We start from the raw sequence: 18,097 nt of genomic DNA on the forward strand, positions 1-18,097 counted from the left end.
AAAAGAGGGAAGACACTAGAATTAAGATACACACACAGATACATACATATGCATACACAATACATAAATATAAATATCTATAAACACTATATGTAGGATAAACAAGAAATAATTAAGAAAGGAAAGATACTAGAATTATGAAGAGTTGGGAAAGGCTTCCTGTAAAAATTGGGATTTTATTTGAGACTTAAAAGAAGTCAGTAGGTAGGGCTAAGATAGCTCCAGACATGGGGAAATAACTTGGAGCTAAGTGAGTGCACCTTGAATTGAATTACACTGCAGCTACTCTCTATATCTAATTTAGTGAATAAAATTTTCCTACTCTCTCTTCCTTTTCAGTTAAAGCCTTTGTAAGATTATAGGCAAATACATTCTTACCATTATCAGGTGTATTCTGTCCCTGATCAGGAATCTATCATTTCTATATTTTGAGCTATGGTCTAGCAGTACAAATCCCATTCTCAGAAATCATTTTCTTAGCCAGCAGTTCACTTCCCAAATCTGCATTTCTCTTCTAAATCTTTTGCCCTTGGAAGACAGCAGTAATTAAGACACCATCTATGTCCCTAAGTCATCAGATTTTTACACCAAGATTTCATAATCTTTATCACATCACATTGTAAAAGGAGGTATTGTTACAGAATGCAATGTATTTGTTAATACTTAAGAAGACTGTAGAGTCTGCCACTATGGCAAATTGTTTTTTAAAAAATAAAATTTAGAAAGAAAAATACAGTACAAAGTACTTACAGGGTTCAGGGTTTTTGTTTTTTACTCCAAACATTTCTAATATCTTCCTAAAATCAAAATGTGTTTTCAGAAGTCTTAAACACAAAACTGGATTTCTTCAAATTGCAATGGTTCATTTAAACATGTTTCCTTGTATCCTCAGATACTATTGTTAAGCCTGTGCATTTTTTGGTATCAGGGCTGTCTGTCTTATATTTTAAGTTTCTAGAAGCCAGTGACTAGCTCCATAATTATAGAATGATAGAATCTTAGATCTTCCAGAGAGCCTAGTACACAAGATGCAGAATGAGACATATTTTGAGATATGACCAGTATAGAAATTGATTTTACTTTCACTATGCATGTTGTTGCAAGGATGTTGTTTTGTGGTTTATTTGTTTGTTTCATTAGAGGAGATGAGAAGGAGAGAAAATAGAATTTTGATAACATGAGGAAGAAAAGACTGCCTAGTCCGAATTCTTCATTTAACAAATGAAAGAACTGAGGCTCAAAGAGGAGACATAACTTGTCCAAGTGAGTAGTATTCTCTTTGTACAATGCCAAGTACAACATTACATGAAAGTGCACACTTGATAAATTATGATGGCAGGAAAGGGGAAAATAAAATGTTTTTAAATTGTTTAGAATAATTAGGAACCCTTTTATGTTGAATAGTTGTGGGGAGGGAGGGGGGAGTAGAGGGAGATAGAAGTATCAGGAACTACATTATGAACACCATAAGAAGAAATTAGTGTCAATTGGGCTGTTCTGCAGCCACTAGGACTGCTGGGAACTTTCACAAGATCGAAATTCATGAAGACTAAGTCCAGCAGCATCCCGGAGGAAGTAAAAAGGAAAAGTAATTATATCACTTCAAAGGAAGCTCCGGTTGAATACAAATCCAGTGTGTATCGCCATAACCTTTGGAAAAGATCATCCCTAAGATTCTTTCTAGCTCTAACATTCTCTGGGGCTAGAAGAGATAGAAGCAAATTACATACAAAGCTTATCCTTTGTATGGGTATCTTTTCCCACCTTGCCAGGGTCTTTCTCAGGGAAACAACCTAAAGTCTAATAATTGAAAATAGTATTCAAGGGCCGTTAACAATTTTCAAATAGCTAAAAAGGTCCATCATTCTTTAGGTTGTTTGTAATCTCTTTAATATTGTGCCCCTGTATGCCATGAAAAAGGAGGGGAGGGGAGTTGTTTCCACTTTTCTAATCAATTCCTTTAGCATCTTTTAGAGCTCTTTGGCCGCAGTCATTGTGTTTCTTGCTGTCATTTTAGCTCACACTGTTCAGTACAGAAGGAAGCTCCCCAGGGCCCTTTCCCAAGCACCTCTGGTGGGATGACTACAACCAGAGACCACTGCGTTCTACTCTGAGCTAATCTAGCCCCTACTGAACAGGCCTCTGTTTTCTAAGAAGGCATGACGGGCATGCAAGAGACTAAAGTGAGCAAAGGAAATATTTTCTTCCTTTCCAAAGGTAAACTTTTCTCAGCTTTCCCATTTTGCAGGGATGCCTGGAGAGTCCCAATTTTTTTTTCCAGATCAGCCAGTCCTTTTTTGCCCTGATTTTATGCAGACTGACTGTTAAAAATGCAGCCTTTACATCACAAAGCTGCAGCTGAGTTTTGTGAAGCTGGAGGCTGAGGTCACCATTGAAAACCACTCAACTGGAACTAGTCAAATATACCCATTAATCAGAACTATTTTACTCTTAAAGTTAGGCCCTAATCCCTAATGTGATTCCCCAAAGAAGCCTGTGTTTTGATTTTTTTTTTAATCCCTGGAGTGTTTTGATATTTACATGAGCCACTGAATTTCTCTCTCTCTCTCTCCAGTTTGCTCCCATACAGAGGAGTAGCAAGCATTGCTAAATTAGTGGAGAACCTAAACTAACTTTTCCCCCAACCTTGAGCAAAACCAGACATGTTTGGGGAACATCTGGAATTCCTATCTTTTTCTTCCTAAACACAGCAGGCAGCTTTCTCTGGAACGTCCCAAACTATAACTATCCCACCTGCCACCTGGCATTCACCCCCCACCAAATCACAGATCCTCCTTCCCAGATACTAGCTGTTCTGGTCTCCCTATTGTTTCTCTGTCTTTAAAAAAAAAAAAAAAAAGGAGAGAGAGAGCGAAAGAGAGAAAACCCACCAGGACCCTCCCACTAACAGGAACTCCCCACCAGCAACTCCCTTGTTACAACATCCCTAATTCCATAGGAAAGAAAAGAATGGAAAACACAGGGGAAAAAAGAATATCTCCCAGAGAGGAAAGAATTAAAATTAAAAAGGGTCATTGAGATAAAGAAAAAAAAGTTGCTATCATTATCACTTTCTTAGATTTGAAAAGCATATGTAGGAAAAATAATAGTTATACAGGAAAGCTCTCCCCTCTACATATTCTACCATGCAGTGACATGGTATCCTTTGCTGCTCCTTAAACAAGAAACACCATCTCCTGACACTAGGCGTTTTCACTGGCTGTCCCCTGTGCCTCGAATGTTCTGCCCTTTCACCTCCAGCTCTTGGCTTCTCTGACTTTCAAGTCCCAGCTACAATCCCACCTTCTATCTTAGTCTTAGTGCCCTCCCTCATTGATTATCTCTAAATTACCCTATATTTACTTGTTAATGTATAGTTATTAGCATATGTCTCCTCCAGCTCCTTGAAAGTAAGGATTGTGTTTTTGCTCTTTTCTTTGCATTCCCAGTACTTACCACAGTGCCTGGCACATAGTAGGTGCTTAATAAATGCTTATTGACAATTCTCTGAAGACATTTTTCAAAGAATTAAGTTACTTAAAATTAGAATCATAGAATTATAAAGATAAAAGGAACTTAATAATCATCTAGTCCAATCCCTTCATTTTGCAAATGAGCTGGGTCACCACAGGGGTCACAGGTACTGTATATACTCCCTGTTCTTTAACCATGCATGCAATTTGAAGCAGTATTAGTCCCGGGGGAAATTGCCTTTAATGATAGAGGTTAGCTTCCCTTTCCTCATACTCATTGATTGACTCATTAGAACCCTACTCCAGCAGCTCGGGGATGATTTTATGACTTACTTCTAAGGCCTCCTCCAAAAAGGGGGAGGGAAGGAGGAGAGTAAAAAAGGTATTTCAATATACTATATGAATTAGATACAGGCAGGTAATTTATTACTACACACAAAAGGAATGCTAAATACAGAACATTCACAAGCACGTATTTGACAAATTTAAAATAGGATTAAGTAACTTAACTTATAATCACTATTACAATCTTCCATGAGGATGATACTTATACTTCATCCAAGCATAAAGAAGTTTCTCAGATTGCTGATTAGTTATTTTGCACTTCATCCTGTCTTAGCACTATGGCTCCTCTCCAAACCTGAACCTCATTTAAATTTTGTGCTCAGCTGCTTCCACAGTCAAAATCTCCTGCTCATCCTGCTCCTTGGGCCTAAGACTTCTTAGACCTTTCAAACTTACAAGTCTGGACGTATCCATTTTGAGATCCATGTTCAGTCAGTTAATTAAGAAAGGAAACACAAAGAGGAAAAGACAGACAGGACCCTAGCTAGCTTCAAGCTAACTTACTTGAGTTCATACTCCATTAAGGGAGTGTGGAGGGGGCAATAGGATAGAAAACCTCATTTTCACATGCTACATGGGACAGTCAAAGCAAAGAGTGTAGTACTTGTTACTCTAGGGAGTTTAAGCAAAGAGGGCCAGCTGGAAGCTGTGTCTACCTTTAATAGGTAGAGCATCCTACCTCTCTGCTGTTGTCATAGGGTAGGGAAAAAATCAATAGTCAATTTAAGGTTTGATACAACTTTGAAAGACTTTAGAATTCTGATCAGTGAAACAATAAAGCATTTCCCCAGAGGACTGAAGATGAAGCATGAGACCCAGGTCCTGACAGTCAACTAGCATTTGTTCATTTCCTCCTGTGTTCCAGGCACTGTCTTAAGCACTGGGGATACAAAGAGAGAGCATGGCCTTAACAAAAGAAACTCCCACATTGGCCATGTCCAGAAATGTAATTTCTGGAGAATCATCACCGTAGGAATCAGAATAGTAATTAAATCCATGGGAGCTTATGGGATCACCAAATTAAGTAGTTTCCAGGGGAAAGAGAAGAAAGCCAGGACAGACCCTTGGGAGACATCTATGGTTAGAGGGCATGATCTGGAAGAAGATTCAGCAAAGGAAACAAGAGAAGGAGCCATCAGATGGGTAAGAGAACCAGAAGAGATTGGTGTCCCAAAAATCTAAAGAGAAGAGAGTATCAAGGAGGAAAGGGTGATCAAGAGTGCCAAAGGCTTCAGAGAGGTCAAAGAGAATGAGGATTGAGAAAAGGCTTTAAGATTTGGCAACTAAGAGATCATTAGTAACTGTGGACAGAGCAGTTTCAGTGGAATGATAAGGTCAGAAGCCAGATTGTAAGGGGTTAAGAAGAAAGAGGAGAGAAAGTGGAGGCACCTGTTATAGATGTGTTTTTAGGGAAATTTAGCTAGAAAGAGCAGAAGAAATGCAGGCTGATAATTAGCTAGGATGGAGGGACCAAGTGAAAGGTGTTTTTTTTGTTGTTGTTTTTTCAGGATAGGAATGATAAGGACATGTTTGTAGGCAGTAGAGAATGAGCTAGTAAATGGAGAGATTAAAAAATCAGTGAAAGAGTTCGATGACAGAGAGGACAATCTGTTATTGGAGGAGACAGTGAGGAATGGGATCTCTAGCACAAGTAGAGAGGTTAGCCTTGGTAAGGAATAAGGCCATTTAGAAGGTACCTGAGTGATAGGAGATTAGGAAGAGAGAAAAAAGGAGTTCATGGTAAATGGCCTTAATTTTTTTTTCTGTAAAATATGAGGAAAGATTCTCAGCTGAAATAGTTGGGAAAGGGCAGGGGAAGACCATGAGAAGGTAGAGGAGGAATAAAAAAGTTTGGAAGAGCCACTGCAGAAAGTGGGATAGTGAATTAATAAAGGAGGCATAGTAAGATTGCCTTGCAGCAGTGAGGGCCCAGTTGAGGTTGTGTAACATAAATTTGTAGTGGACACAGAACAGTTACATGATTTTTGTTCAGAAGCACATGTGTAGGAGTGAAAGTAGATAATGGTAGGAATGATCCAAGACCACCTGTGTGGTTTCTGGAAAAATGTGCCCCATGCTTTTGAGAGTAATGTGTTATACTATCATACTATCATGAAGCACACAGAACACAATGTAGCAAAGAAATAGACAGGTTTGAAGCACTCATGGTGACCTCCATTGAATGTGTCGTGGAAAACTGAAGGAATCTGAAAAATTCCCAGTTGAATTAATCTTATTGTTAAGAGATCAGTACACTAATTTATTTTCATCATTTGGAATAGCACTAGATCATATTCCCAAAATAGGTCATTCTGCTCCATGAGTCTCATGAAGTGTCCTTGCTGTCCAACAAGCTGGGAATCTAAATGTTATCACACATAGTTTTCAGAACATTATTGATTCCTGAGTGGAAGGTCTAAATGAGGGAAATTTCCCCTAGGGAAATAATGCAGTTCTGTAAGAGTGCTCTCCTTAGAAAAATAAATATGTAGCCCAAGAAATATGCTACCTATAGTGTGAGCTTAGGCACTAAACTTGTCTGAGCCTCAGTTTAATCATCAGGGAAATGGAAATAATAGCACTTGCCTTCCCTTTTTTGGGGTATTCTTGTGAAGATAAAAGGTGATAAAGTATAGAAAAGCACTTTGTAATAAAAATGGCTCAGATCTAGCTAGTACTTTACAGTTTAAAAATCTTGCCACACAACAACCCTGTGAAGTAAGTAGTTGCAGGCATTTTTGTCTCCATTTTATAGATGAAGAATCTAAAGTCCAAAGAGATGATTTGCCTATGCTAGACTTGTAGATAGGGAAACCAAGACTCAGGTCTCCTCACACCTGCTGCCATACTATTATAACTATAAAGCACTATATAAATATAAACCATTTAATATAACTTCCTTGCTCTTTCTTAATTACAGAAAGAATAAGAGTGTTCAGCAGAGGTTCAGGAAATCCATTGTTGTCAGGTCAATCTCCAGTGGTTCATATCAGCAGATTTGAAAATAGAAGTGAATTCTCTAATTGATAAATGGTCAAAGGATATGAATAGGCAGTTTTTTGATAAAGAAATCAAAACAATTTATAGTAATATGAAAAAAATTTTTAAATAATTATTTATTAGAAAAATGCAAATTAAAACAACCTTGAGATATCATTTTACCCCTATCAGATTGGCTAAAATGATTGAAGGAGAAAGTGACAAATGTTGGAGGGGTTGTCGAAAAATTGGGATGCTAATTCATTGTTGGCAGAATTGTGAAGAGATCCAACCATTTTGGAGAGCAGACTGGTATTGTGCCCAAAGTATTATTAAACTGCCTATACCCTTTGACCCAGCAACACCACTACTACGTCTATTTCCAAAGATGATTGGGGGGAAAGGAAAAGAATGTATATGTTCTAAAATGTTTATAGCAGTTCACTTTGCGGCAGCAAAGAACTGGATGCCCATCAATTGGGGAATGGCTGAATAAGTTATGGTATATGATTGTGATGGAATACTACTATGCTATAGGAAGTGATGAGCTCAATGATCTTAGAAAAATATGGATAGACTTGCATGAAATAATGAAGAGCAAAATGAGAAGAACCAAGAGAATGTTGTATGCAGTAACAGCAATATTGTTTTAAAAACAACTTTGAGTAAATCTGTCATTTTGACTATTATAAACATCCAAAATAACTACAAATGACATATGAAGGAAGAAGCTATCTGCATTCAGAGAAAGGACCAATAAATAGATGTATAGAATGATTTTATATAGATATACACATTTGTGTCTAATGGTAGCCATCTCTAGAGCAGAGAGAGAGGAACAGAAGAATAAAAAGGCAAAAAAAAAGAAATTTACATTATAACTTTATTATATACTTAATTATTATATTATTAAATACTTGCTAAAAGAATAGCAAGTTGCACATAATAGATTTGCAATTTCATGTGCAGTCATCTTTTTATTATACTATGTTATAGAAATACTTTTTTTATTTAATAAATTAAAAATAAAATAAGTAATTTCTAAATAGAAGCGAAACCCCACAGTGCTTATTATCATTGATGAGCTGTCTGAGTACACTAATTTGGCCTTACCTTTTTGTACTTCGGTGTTTAACATAAAGACTTTATTTTACCTGTAGGAGACTCTCTACTCTTGACTTACTCTGCCTCCACAAAGTGGTATTCAAATTATGAATAAAATTCTAGCAAATTCTTCTACCCTTTCAGCTCCATTACTAACAAAAGGAAGGAAACATTCATTTATTAAGCACCATTTATGTGCCAGGAGACTTTACAAATTATCTCATTTAATTCTCAAAACACCCTGGGAGGTAGGCATTATTATGATTCTCATTTTACAGCTAAAGAAATTGAGGCAGGCAGAGGTTAGAGGACCTGCTCAATACCACACGAGATGGGATTTGAACTAAGGTCTTCCTGACTCCAGGAAGGATACTCTAACCACCACATCACCTAGCTGCTTCAAAAACATAAAATGATTTGGTCCTCTAAATAGACCCAGACTCATTCTTTTCCAAGAGGCTACTTCATGTGCTTTATTTATTGCCAGCAGGAATAGCAGCAATAATGCAAGAAAGCTAACAAGTTTCACTCACAATCATGAGACTTCATTTCTTCCCCCATAAAACTCTTCTTTGAAAATAGTCTAACCAAGAACTTTATGGTCTCTTTCAGATTTTCTTCTTCTTTTTATAATAAAAACTAATTTTAAACTAATAATTTTAAAACTAATAATTTTTTTGCTTTTTAAAAAAATGGAAATGAATAGTTTTCAAAATAAATTACTTACAGGAAACTGGCAACCTACTTAACAACATTTCATTAAAAACCTAGGATGAACATATGTCAGATCAAACACCACACACACACACACACACACACACACACACACACACACATTGGTACAACTAACTAGTAAAGTAAGAGGTCATTACAGAAAAAAAAATTTTTTTAATTTTTTTAAATAGAAAAGAATTAACCACCTTAAAAAAAAGTAAAAGCCCATAAAATATGATAAATCAGGCAAACTAAAAATGACTCCCAGCCTATGTGATTTCATTAGTTGAGACTCTACCTATTCCAATACATGCTGTAATATAAACTCCTCTGTTTGGTTTTTATAACCTGACCCCAACCTATCCTTCCAGTCTCACTGTACATTACTCCACCTCCAGCTCTCGGTAATCCAGCCACACTTTGGCCTTCTCTCTGCTCTTAACACAGTACCTCCATCTCCACGCATTTGCACTGGCTGCCTCCCATTTCAGGAATATCTTTCCTCTCTACTTCCACCTCAAAGAATCCCTCTGTATCTTCAAGAGAAAGCTCAAGCACTACCTTCTAGGTGAGTCCTTTCCTATACCCTCAGGTGCTAGTGTCTTCCTCAAACTGTTTAACTTATATTTATTTATTTGTTATATTTAACTACTTTGTATGTATTTTTATTTATTCTTGATATGTATTCTGCACATACTTTAAAGTTTAATGGCTTCAAACTGCACTAAGACTTTTGGGATGCTCTCTATGTGTCCATGATGCATTAGAATACAAGTACCCCGCAAGTAGGGATGGTTCCATTTACTGTATTTTTATTCCCAGTGCTGCCACATAGTAGATAATAGATGCTTGCTGATTGATTGATTGAAAATATTAGCTGTGACCAAGAAAAAAATTCCATTTTCTAATGACATGCTTTCTGGTTATGAGCCCCTTTAAACTTACTAGGCCAGTTCCCAGATAGCAGGTATATAGAGTCAGTCACTAGGCCCATGGCTGAAGTCTTTCCAACTTGTAGGTACCTGCTCAAACTTGTGTTCCCCTGACACATGCTTTAAGAACTCAGAATTGCCCCACTTACTAATCTAGGAGTAGAGATTGAGTAGAAGAAACTGGAAAATTGGGATGACCAAAAAAGAAAATGAACAGCAGTCCTGGTCAGGGATATAACCCACATTGAGACACTGAGGAGCATTGCCCCAGTGGGAGCGCCCAAGTCCCAGCTGGAATTCCTTCCCTCCGGCACATAGGTACATTACATGTACCTCCCAAGACTAGACCTTAGGCCTCATTAGAGCAAAATACCTGCATTTAGGTCTGACCCACAGGATGAAGCAGAGTGGAAATAAGAAGAAAGACTTGGGTGTGTTAAGCTAGATAAAGCATGACTGTGATTATACCAATTACCTGCAATTTGCCCTCCTACATATAGTTTGTATCCTGAAAGTCTCTGCACTGTAGTTAAGTTTTTCCTACCCTCAAAATAGTTAACAGTGTGTGAAATTCTGGTGACTCACTACCCACAGAAAAGAAACTGAAGAGAAGTAAAGGGGCAAGTCTGAGATCCCCAAGATCAAAGTCTAAAGATGAGAGCCTCCTTAATTCCTTGGGTGGCTTTTTCAGTCATAAAACAAGTAGGGTTAGTTAGACTAGATCAGAGGTTCCTGGCAATGTTTTGTAAGGAAAAGCTGCCTTTCATTTCACTGAAGTCGTGAAATCACATAGAAGGAAAGTATTGATAAGAGAGCCCCAGAGTGGGGCTGAGTAGGAGTATTACCATCAGCAACACTGACCTCCCCAGTAAAGATCCCAATATACCTCCAAGACGGAATAGGGAAAGAGAAGGGAAGACGGAGTATGTGTTGATGTCTACCAACTTGGAACTCCACTGGCTGAAGACCCCTGTACTAAATGATCTGTGTGACCATAGACAACTTGGCTTAGGGAAAAACTGAATTCATATCCCATCTCTGACACCTACTAGTTGTGTGACCAGAGACAAGTCACTTGACCTTTCTGAGCTTCAACTTTCTCTTCTGTAAAATGGAAATAATGCCTATAGTACCTACCTCACAGAGTTGTTGTGAGGTTCAAATGAAATTAAATATTCAAAGCACTTAGGAAACTTTAAAATGCTATATAAATGTCAGGTATTTTTATCATCCCTTCCAGCCCTAAAATTCCTTACTTCAAAGATACTCAATACAATTGGCCAATAAATAACTTTTAGACTTGTAAAGAATTGATGTTTTTTAAGCATTTACATTTTCTATATAACAGAGTATTTGGAGCCAGAACTCCTTCCCTGCCGGTGGGGACAAAGTTCTGAAACCTAATTGGATCATGTGACTGACGTAGTTCAGAAAGTCAGCACTCACTCCCTGCCCTAAGAGAAGCTGGACTGTCATGTGATTTGAGACTGGCAAAGTAAGGGAAAAGGTAGAATTCTTTTAGTCCAAGAACTTTTGAATTGCTCTGCAGCAGGGCAGAGAAGATAGACAGACAGAAGAGATGGGCTAGGAAATAAGCTTCATCAGGGATAAACCATTGCAGTGCCTGGAAGGAGAAATAAAAACATTAGTTTGATCTCAGGGCAAGCCTCCACTTTATAGAACTAAGAACTGAGACTCACCCTGTCAGATGTGATCATCCCTTAAAGAATTAAGGAAAGCTAAAAGCTCATGATGGAAAATGCTATCCACATCCAGAGAAAGAACTGTGAAGTCCGAAGCGTGCTATTTTCTCATTTTTGTTGGGGTTTTTGGGGGTTTTTTCCTTTCTCCTGGTTTTTCCCTTTTGTTCTGATTCTTCTTTCACAACATGACTAATGTGGAAATATGTTTAATATTTATATTATTATTAATATACATGTATATTAATATGTACATGTATCGTCTGTATCAGGTTGTATGCCATCTTGGGGAGGGGGGAGAGGGGAAAGGGAGGAAATTTAGAATTCAAAATCTTATAAAAGTTAATGTTGGAAATGAAAAATAAATTAATTAATTTTTAAAAAAGAATTAAGGAAAGCTACAGAAAGGTTTTCCTTTTTCCAATTCCCTCTCCCACTCTACATGTTTAATACAATCTACTATGAATGCCCTATACTGCATGCCTGTATACTTATTCCACTGTGGGGAAGGAGAAATGGAGAATGTCAATGACCAGCTATGATATACTAAACCAAAAAATAGGACAGGGGATCAAAACTATATTAGCGGTCAAAATTTTATCCTAACTTGGGAGCTCCAGAGCTGTATGTGTGAAATGATCTCATAGTGATGGTTTTTATTAATATTCTGTATTTATAAGCTCTCTAAAATTGCAGAGAAAGGGATCCATGTGGACCTAAGAGCTGTTTTCATTGCTGGAGTCAGATTCAGATTATTAGAATGGAGAAACCTTAGGTAAATCTCTAGCTTGAGGCAATGAAAAGAAAAAGCAACAGAAGTGTGGACCAAAGGGGAAACCACCCCTCCTGGGCCACCTATTAGGAGGAGAAAGATGTGGTCTGGGAAGATTCTGCTCTTCCCCAAATTCCTATGGAAGGAGGGAGAAAAAAAAGATCTGAGTACCTAGCCAGTTTTATTCCATAAAAACAACTTCTAGTTATACCAATAAAAGTCATATAAGTTCTGTAAGACTGTTGACTAAATCATTCTGGAAACTGTTGCCTTATTTTGCTCCAAGGAGTTTTGTTTCAATATATAAGAAACAAAAGAGAAAAATGCTAAATTTCTGTGTCATAAAATAACGATCAGAGAACATTATAAAAAATTCAAGAATACATATTGATTTCATAAATATATATTGTGTTTAATATCCTCTGCAGTAATAGATTAAGATTAGTTCATTAAAAGACTAAGTCATGGAATAGTTGTGTTAATATAAAGATGTCATTTTTTTCAACTTCCTTAAAGTTTATTTTTTATTTTTAATATTTTTTATTTTTATTTTCAGTTCCAAATTCTCTCCCTCCTTCCAGCCCCTCCCCTACTCATTGAGAAGACAAGAAATAAAATACCTATTATACATATGAAGTCATGCAAAACACATTTCCACATTAGCCATGTGGCTAAAAAATTAAAAAACAAGAAAAATAAAGAAAGAAAAAAATATCCTTCAACCTTCACTCAAGTCTGTCAGTTCTCTTTTTATTGTAAGTCTTTTGGACTTCTCATGGATTACTCTACTGATCAGAATTGCTAAACCTTTCAGAGGTGATTATCATCATAGTGTTGCTGGTATTTGTATATTATTCTCTTGGTTCTGCTCACCTTATTTAACATCACTTCTGAAATCATCCTCGTCATCATTTCTTACAGCACAATGGCACTGTCACCAGTGGCCCCAAGAAGCTATAGCATGCACAGCAGTTACATTCTAGTAAAACCATCTAGGCAGACAGGCTAAACCAGGTTGAGAGTAACCAACAGGCCTCAGACCTATTGGTGAGTTGGGGGGAAGTCTACCCAAGCATATGAAGACTTGCCCTGGTGCAATGGGCAGATGAGAACAATTTGTTCCAATGACCATGAAGTCAGCTGACCCAGCTGCTGTGGAGTCCTTAGAGTGTGGTCAAACATCAAAGATGTCAAGGTCATCCACTGTATCCTGGGCCATTGCCAGTAAGATGTCATTCTTAGAGAACAAATTTTAAGCACAACACAACAGAGATCTCTCAACAGTCCTTAAAAGAAGCTTTTTGAATTGTAAATAATTGGTGACCACTTGAGACAATCTGTACTGCTTTTATTCGTAATCTAAGTAAAAGGTAAGTTTTAAAAGATAAACTTAGGTTGAATCATTTCAGTCATATCCAATTCTTCAAGACCCCATTTGAGGTTTTCTTGGCAAAGATACTGGAACAATTTGCCTTTTCCTTCTCCAGCTCATTTTACAGATGAGGAAACTGAAACAAACAGGGTTAAGTGACTTGCCCAGGGTCACGTAGCTAGTGAGAGTCTCAGGCCAGATTTGAACTCACAAAGTTGAAACTTCCTAACTTCAAACCCAGTACTCTATCCACTACACTACCTAGCTAAAGACAAACCAGCAGAGGCAATAATGATCAGCCAGAGAGTAGAAAAGTTGTTTTTACATGCAACTGAGAAAAAAATATTATATATTTTTAAAATATTTAAAAGTATATATTTAGATTGAGAAAATGAAGAAGTGGCACAAAAAAGTTGAACAGCACTCCCCCAACCCAACTCTTCAAAATAGATCTAGAAAATGTGCTGGATTGGGTCCTGATCAGGAAATACAAGAGGAAAAATCACAGTGAGTCATTTTTCCAGCCAAGGTTGGCATAGGATGACAGATCTGCAAACACTGGGGAAGAAGTGCTAGCTAAGAATGGAAGTGTAGGGAATCTCAGGCACAGGGGAAAGCTGTCCATTTGGGCAAGAAGAGATCCCCAAGTCTAGCCCAAACAGGTCTAAATTTGTGCAGAGTGCAAGAGTAGATGAAAGCTGGCAGTTTTATTTCTCACTACCCAGTTCCAAATCACACATAAAAGGAGTGAACCAGTTCCTAGGGGCGGTATTCCAGGGGTGAGAAGTGATCACAGGTCCTAGGCTGTGTGCCAAGCAAAGCGCAAGGTCAGAAGCAAACAGCAGCTGTGTCGTTATAACCCCAGGAGTAGAGTGGCTCTCAGTTCTAGCTTCTAGCCCAGTCTGAAACCTACAGTAGAATAACCAAGGTAGTAATCCCATACCAAAGGGGAACTTGCAGTTCTGTAGCTCGTTACCAGAAGAGCTTTCTAGTTAACTGATAGTGGCTGATTCCAGCAGCAGACTATGGAAACTCCAAAAGGAAGAATCACAAAGGCATATTGCTTAGACCTAAACTCATGTCAGGAACTTTAAGAGTTCAGACCAATAGGACAGAAATCAAACAGCTCTAGATCAAACCAAAACTTGCCAGTCCCCAGGCTTTGATATCCCTGAAATTCTGGAAAGATATAATATTCAATACCCAAAGAAAGCAGCAGGAGGAGAAGACATTCTCTCTACAAATGCACAAAGCCTGGCCCCAACATAAAGTCTAAAGTGAGGAAAAAGACTGGAAGAAATGAAAAAGAAAAACAAATGAAGAATTCCACCGTAAAAAGTTATTATGGTGACAGAAACACTTAAGATACAATGCCAGAAGAAGAGAATGGCTCCAAAACATCTACAAGAAAAGCTCCAAAGAAAAACACAGTTTGAGCACAAGTTCAACTAGAATTTCTGGAAGAGAAGAAGTAAGCATTTTTTAAGAACTTTAAATGTTTTTTTATAAGTGAAATAAGAGTGCTAGATGAAATAAATCAGAAAAGAAATGAGAGTAATGGAAGAAAGAATTAGAAGGGAATTAACAGCTTGGCAAGAAAGGAACAAAACCTTGCCCAAGTAACAAACTCCCTGAATATTATAATGGACCAAAGGAATATAATGATTACGGGACACAACAAGAAACATTAAAAATAAAGTCAAAAGACTGAAAAAATAGAAGAAAATATAAGAGATCTCATAGCAGAAATAACTGACATGATTGGAGATAATTTAAGGAAATAATTTGAGTACCTGGGGGGGGAAAAAAGAGGCTAGACATAATATTTCAAGAAATAAAAGAAAACTGGCCAGATCTCTTAGAACCAGAGATTATGTTAGAAAAAGAAAAAATCCAACAGTTACCTTCTGAAAGAAACTCCAAAAGGAAAACTCCCAGGAACATTATAACAAAAATGTAGAGTTTCTACGTCAAAGAAAAAGTATTGCAAATACTCATTAAGAAAGAATTTGGGTACTAAGCAGCCACAATCAAGATCACATAAGACTCTGCAACCACTACGAAGGATCAGGGAGCTTGGAATACAATATTGCAGAAGTCAAAGGGTTTCATCAAGAATAACTTATCCAGAAAAATGGTATAATTCTATTAGAGGAAAAGTTACTTTTAATGAAATAGAGGACTTCTAAACATTCCTGATGGAAAAATCAGAACTGAATAGAAACTTTGACATGTAAACAACAGTTAAGAGAAACACAAAAACATATATATAAGCAATCATGAGTAACTAATCAAAAAGAAAATTTTTATATTCTAGTATGGAGAAGAAGTGAGAGAGAGGATATGGAAAATGATATAATCAGTGTGTTCTCATGGAATTCTATAAAAACAAGGAGAAAGGGGTGGGAGGAGCAGGTGATACTTGAACTTTACTCTCTACTGAATTGTTCAAAGGAAGGAAGCATACATACATACATACATACTTACACTCACACACACAAAGAGAGGGAGAGAGAGAGAGAGTTAAGTACAAAAATACATTTCACTGAACAGGGAAACAGGAACGAAAGGCATAATGGAGGAGGATAATGAGAGAGAAGGTAGACTAAAGGAAGGATTGTCCTGATCAAAAGAAACTCTAATAAAGATACACAAAAATACTTACAGCAGCTTTATTCAGGGTGACAAGGAACTGGAAAGTGGGAGAGCTACCCATCAACTGAGGAATGGCTAAACAAGTTATGTTATATAAACATGGTGGAATGCCATTATGCCATAATAAATTATGAAGGGGAGAGTTTCAGACAAACCGGGAAGACATTATGAACTGAAGCAGAATGAAGTGAACAGAACTAGGTGAACATTTTATACAATAACAATATTGTAAAGACAATTAGAGGCAGCTAGGTGGCACAGTGGATAGAGTGTCAGGTCTGGAGTCAGGAAGACTCATCTTCCCAAGTTCAAATCTGGCCTCAGACACTTACTGCTTGTGTGACTCTTGGCAATTCATTTAACCCTGTTTGCCTCATTTTCCTCATCTGTAAAATGAGCTGGAGAAGGAAATGGTAAACCACTCCAATATCTTTTCGATGAAAACCCCAAATGATGTCATGAGGAGTCAGACATAACTAAAAAATGACTGAGCAATAGCAACAAAGACAATCAGCTTTGAAAATCTTAGAAACTATGATCAACACAAGGACCAGCAATGATTCCATAGAACTCATGATGTAATGGACTACCCACTTCCTTATAGAAAGGTGATGGACTCATAATGCAGATTAAGACTTTTTTAGACATGGATAATATGGAGATTTATGTAGCTTAACTATGAATATTGGTAAGAGGACATTTTGGTTTTCTTGCTTTTCCAATGGGGGATGAAGGAGAAGAGGTAAAGGGCTTAAAGAACCAAGGGATGGCATTCTTGGGAGGAGTCTTACTTTAAAGCAACAAGAGGCAGGTGAAAGTTTCTAAGCATCCCTCACAGAAGAGGTTCAGTCCCTTAGAGGCCTCCAATGTGGCAAAAATTTTGTATTCCTCCACCCATGGGCCTTCCACAGATGGAGAGGTCCTGGCTAATGGGCCAGATAGCACTCATTGGGTTGTCATATGGGACAATTCTACCTGACCTTGGTGAGTGTGCAGGAAGTATTATTGTATTTGCTGTAGCCCTGATGTTCCTGGTACTTCTCTTGCTTTTGGTCACTTTTTTATATTGATATATCCACTATGAACTGCAAACATTTGGCATCACCTACCACATGTACTTGATCATTTAGACCTAGGACTTGACCTTTCCAGCGTCTCTCTCAGATTCAGACCCTCCTTCAGGGAACTACTACATTGTTTTGCTATTTTGTTGGGTATCTTAGTTTTTCTCTTTTTCCTTGGTTCTACCTGTATCAGACTTCTTGAATGCCAGAGGTCACGGTTGACTAGTAACAGCCCTAAAGTCATTTAAGTAGTGGAAGATCCTCTAGAATAGTGGCTTCAAACTCAAATAGAAATAGTAGCCACTAAACCATGGATCCCTATGAATGGACTATTGACATATTAACATTATCTATGTTCTGTTGCATTTTTATTTATTTTGTTAACTATTTCCCAATTACATTTTAATGTGGTTGGAGCCCCACTCCTGAGTGTTGTGGGCTGCATGTTTGACACCTGTGCTCTAGAAGACTTTAAGTACCTTGCCACTAAGCTGCAAAGTGTTGTAGGAGCAATATCCTAACCCACTCACCCCTGCACACACACACACATCCCATGCAAGTGTGACTGGATTTTTTTTTCCCTTTAAATACAATGAAGATATTACTAGTTTACATTACTAGAATCAGTTGATTCAAGGAGATAAAAGTTCACTCTGTTGACATTATTTTTTGGTTGCCTTAGTAAAGTAGCCATCAGGAACATCAGGTAATTAGTGGTGGTGGTTGGTTGGTTATGGTTATTGTTCTCATTGTAATTTTTGTTGTTCTTGTTTGAAGGAGTTTCTGCTACACTAGGCTGATGGATCATGATCAAGCAAAAACGTCTCTTAGCTGAATCAATTTGAGGCTTCTATGGTAAGGATAGATGCCTATCCTTGTTGAATATTTTTTTCCTACTCTGTCTAAATAACTTTTTTAACTGTTTAATGTTTATCTCATTTTCTTCAATATTTAACGTAAACTACAAGGGGACTGGACTGACTCACG

Source organism: Vombatus ursinus, unplaced genomic scaffold, assembly GCF_900497805.2.
Source record: "Vombatus ursinus unplaced genomic scaffold, bare-nosed wombat genome assembly UNPS02014807.1, whole genome shotgun sequence".
Classification (NCBI taxonomy): Eukaryota; Metazoa; Chordata; class Mammalia; order Diprotodontia; family Vombatidae; genus Vombatus; species Vombatus ursinus.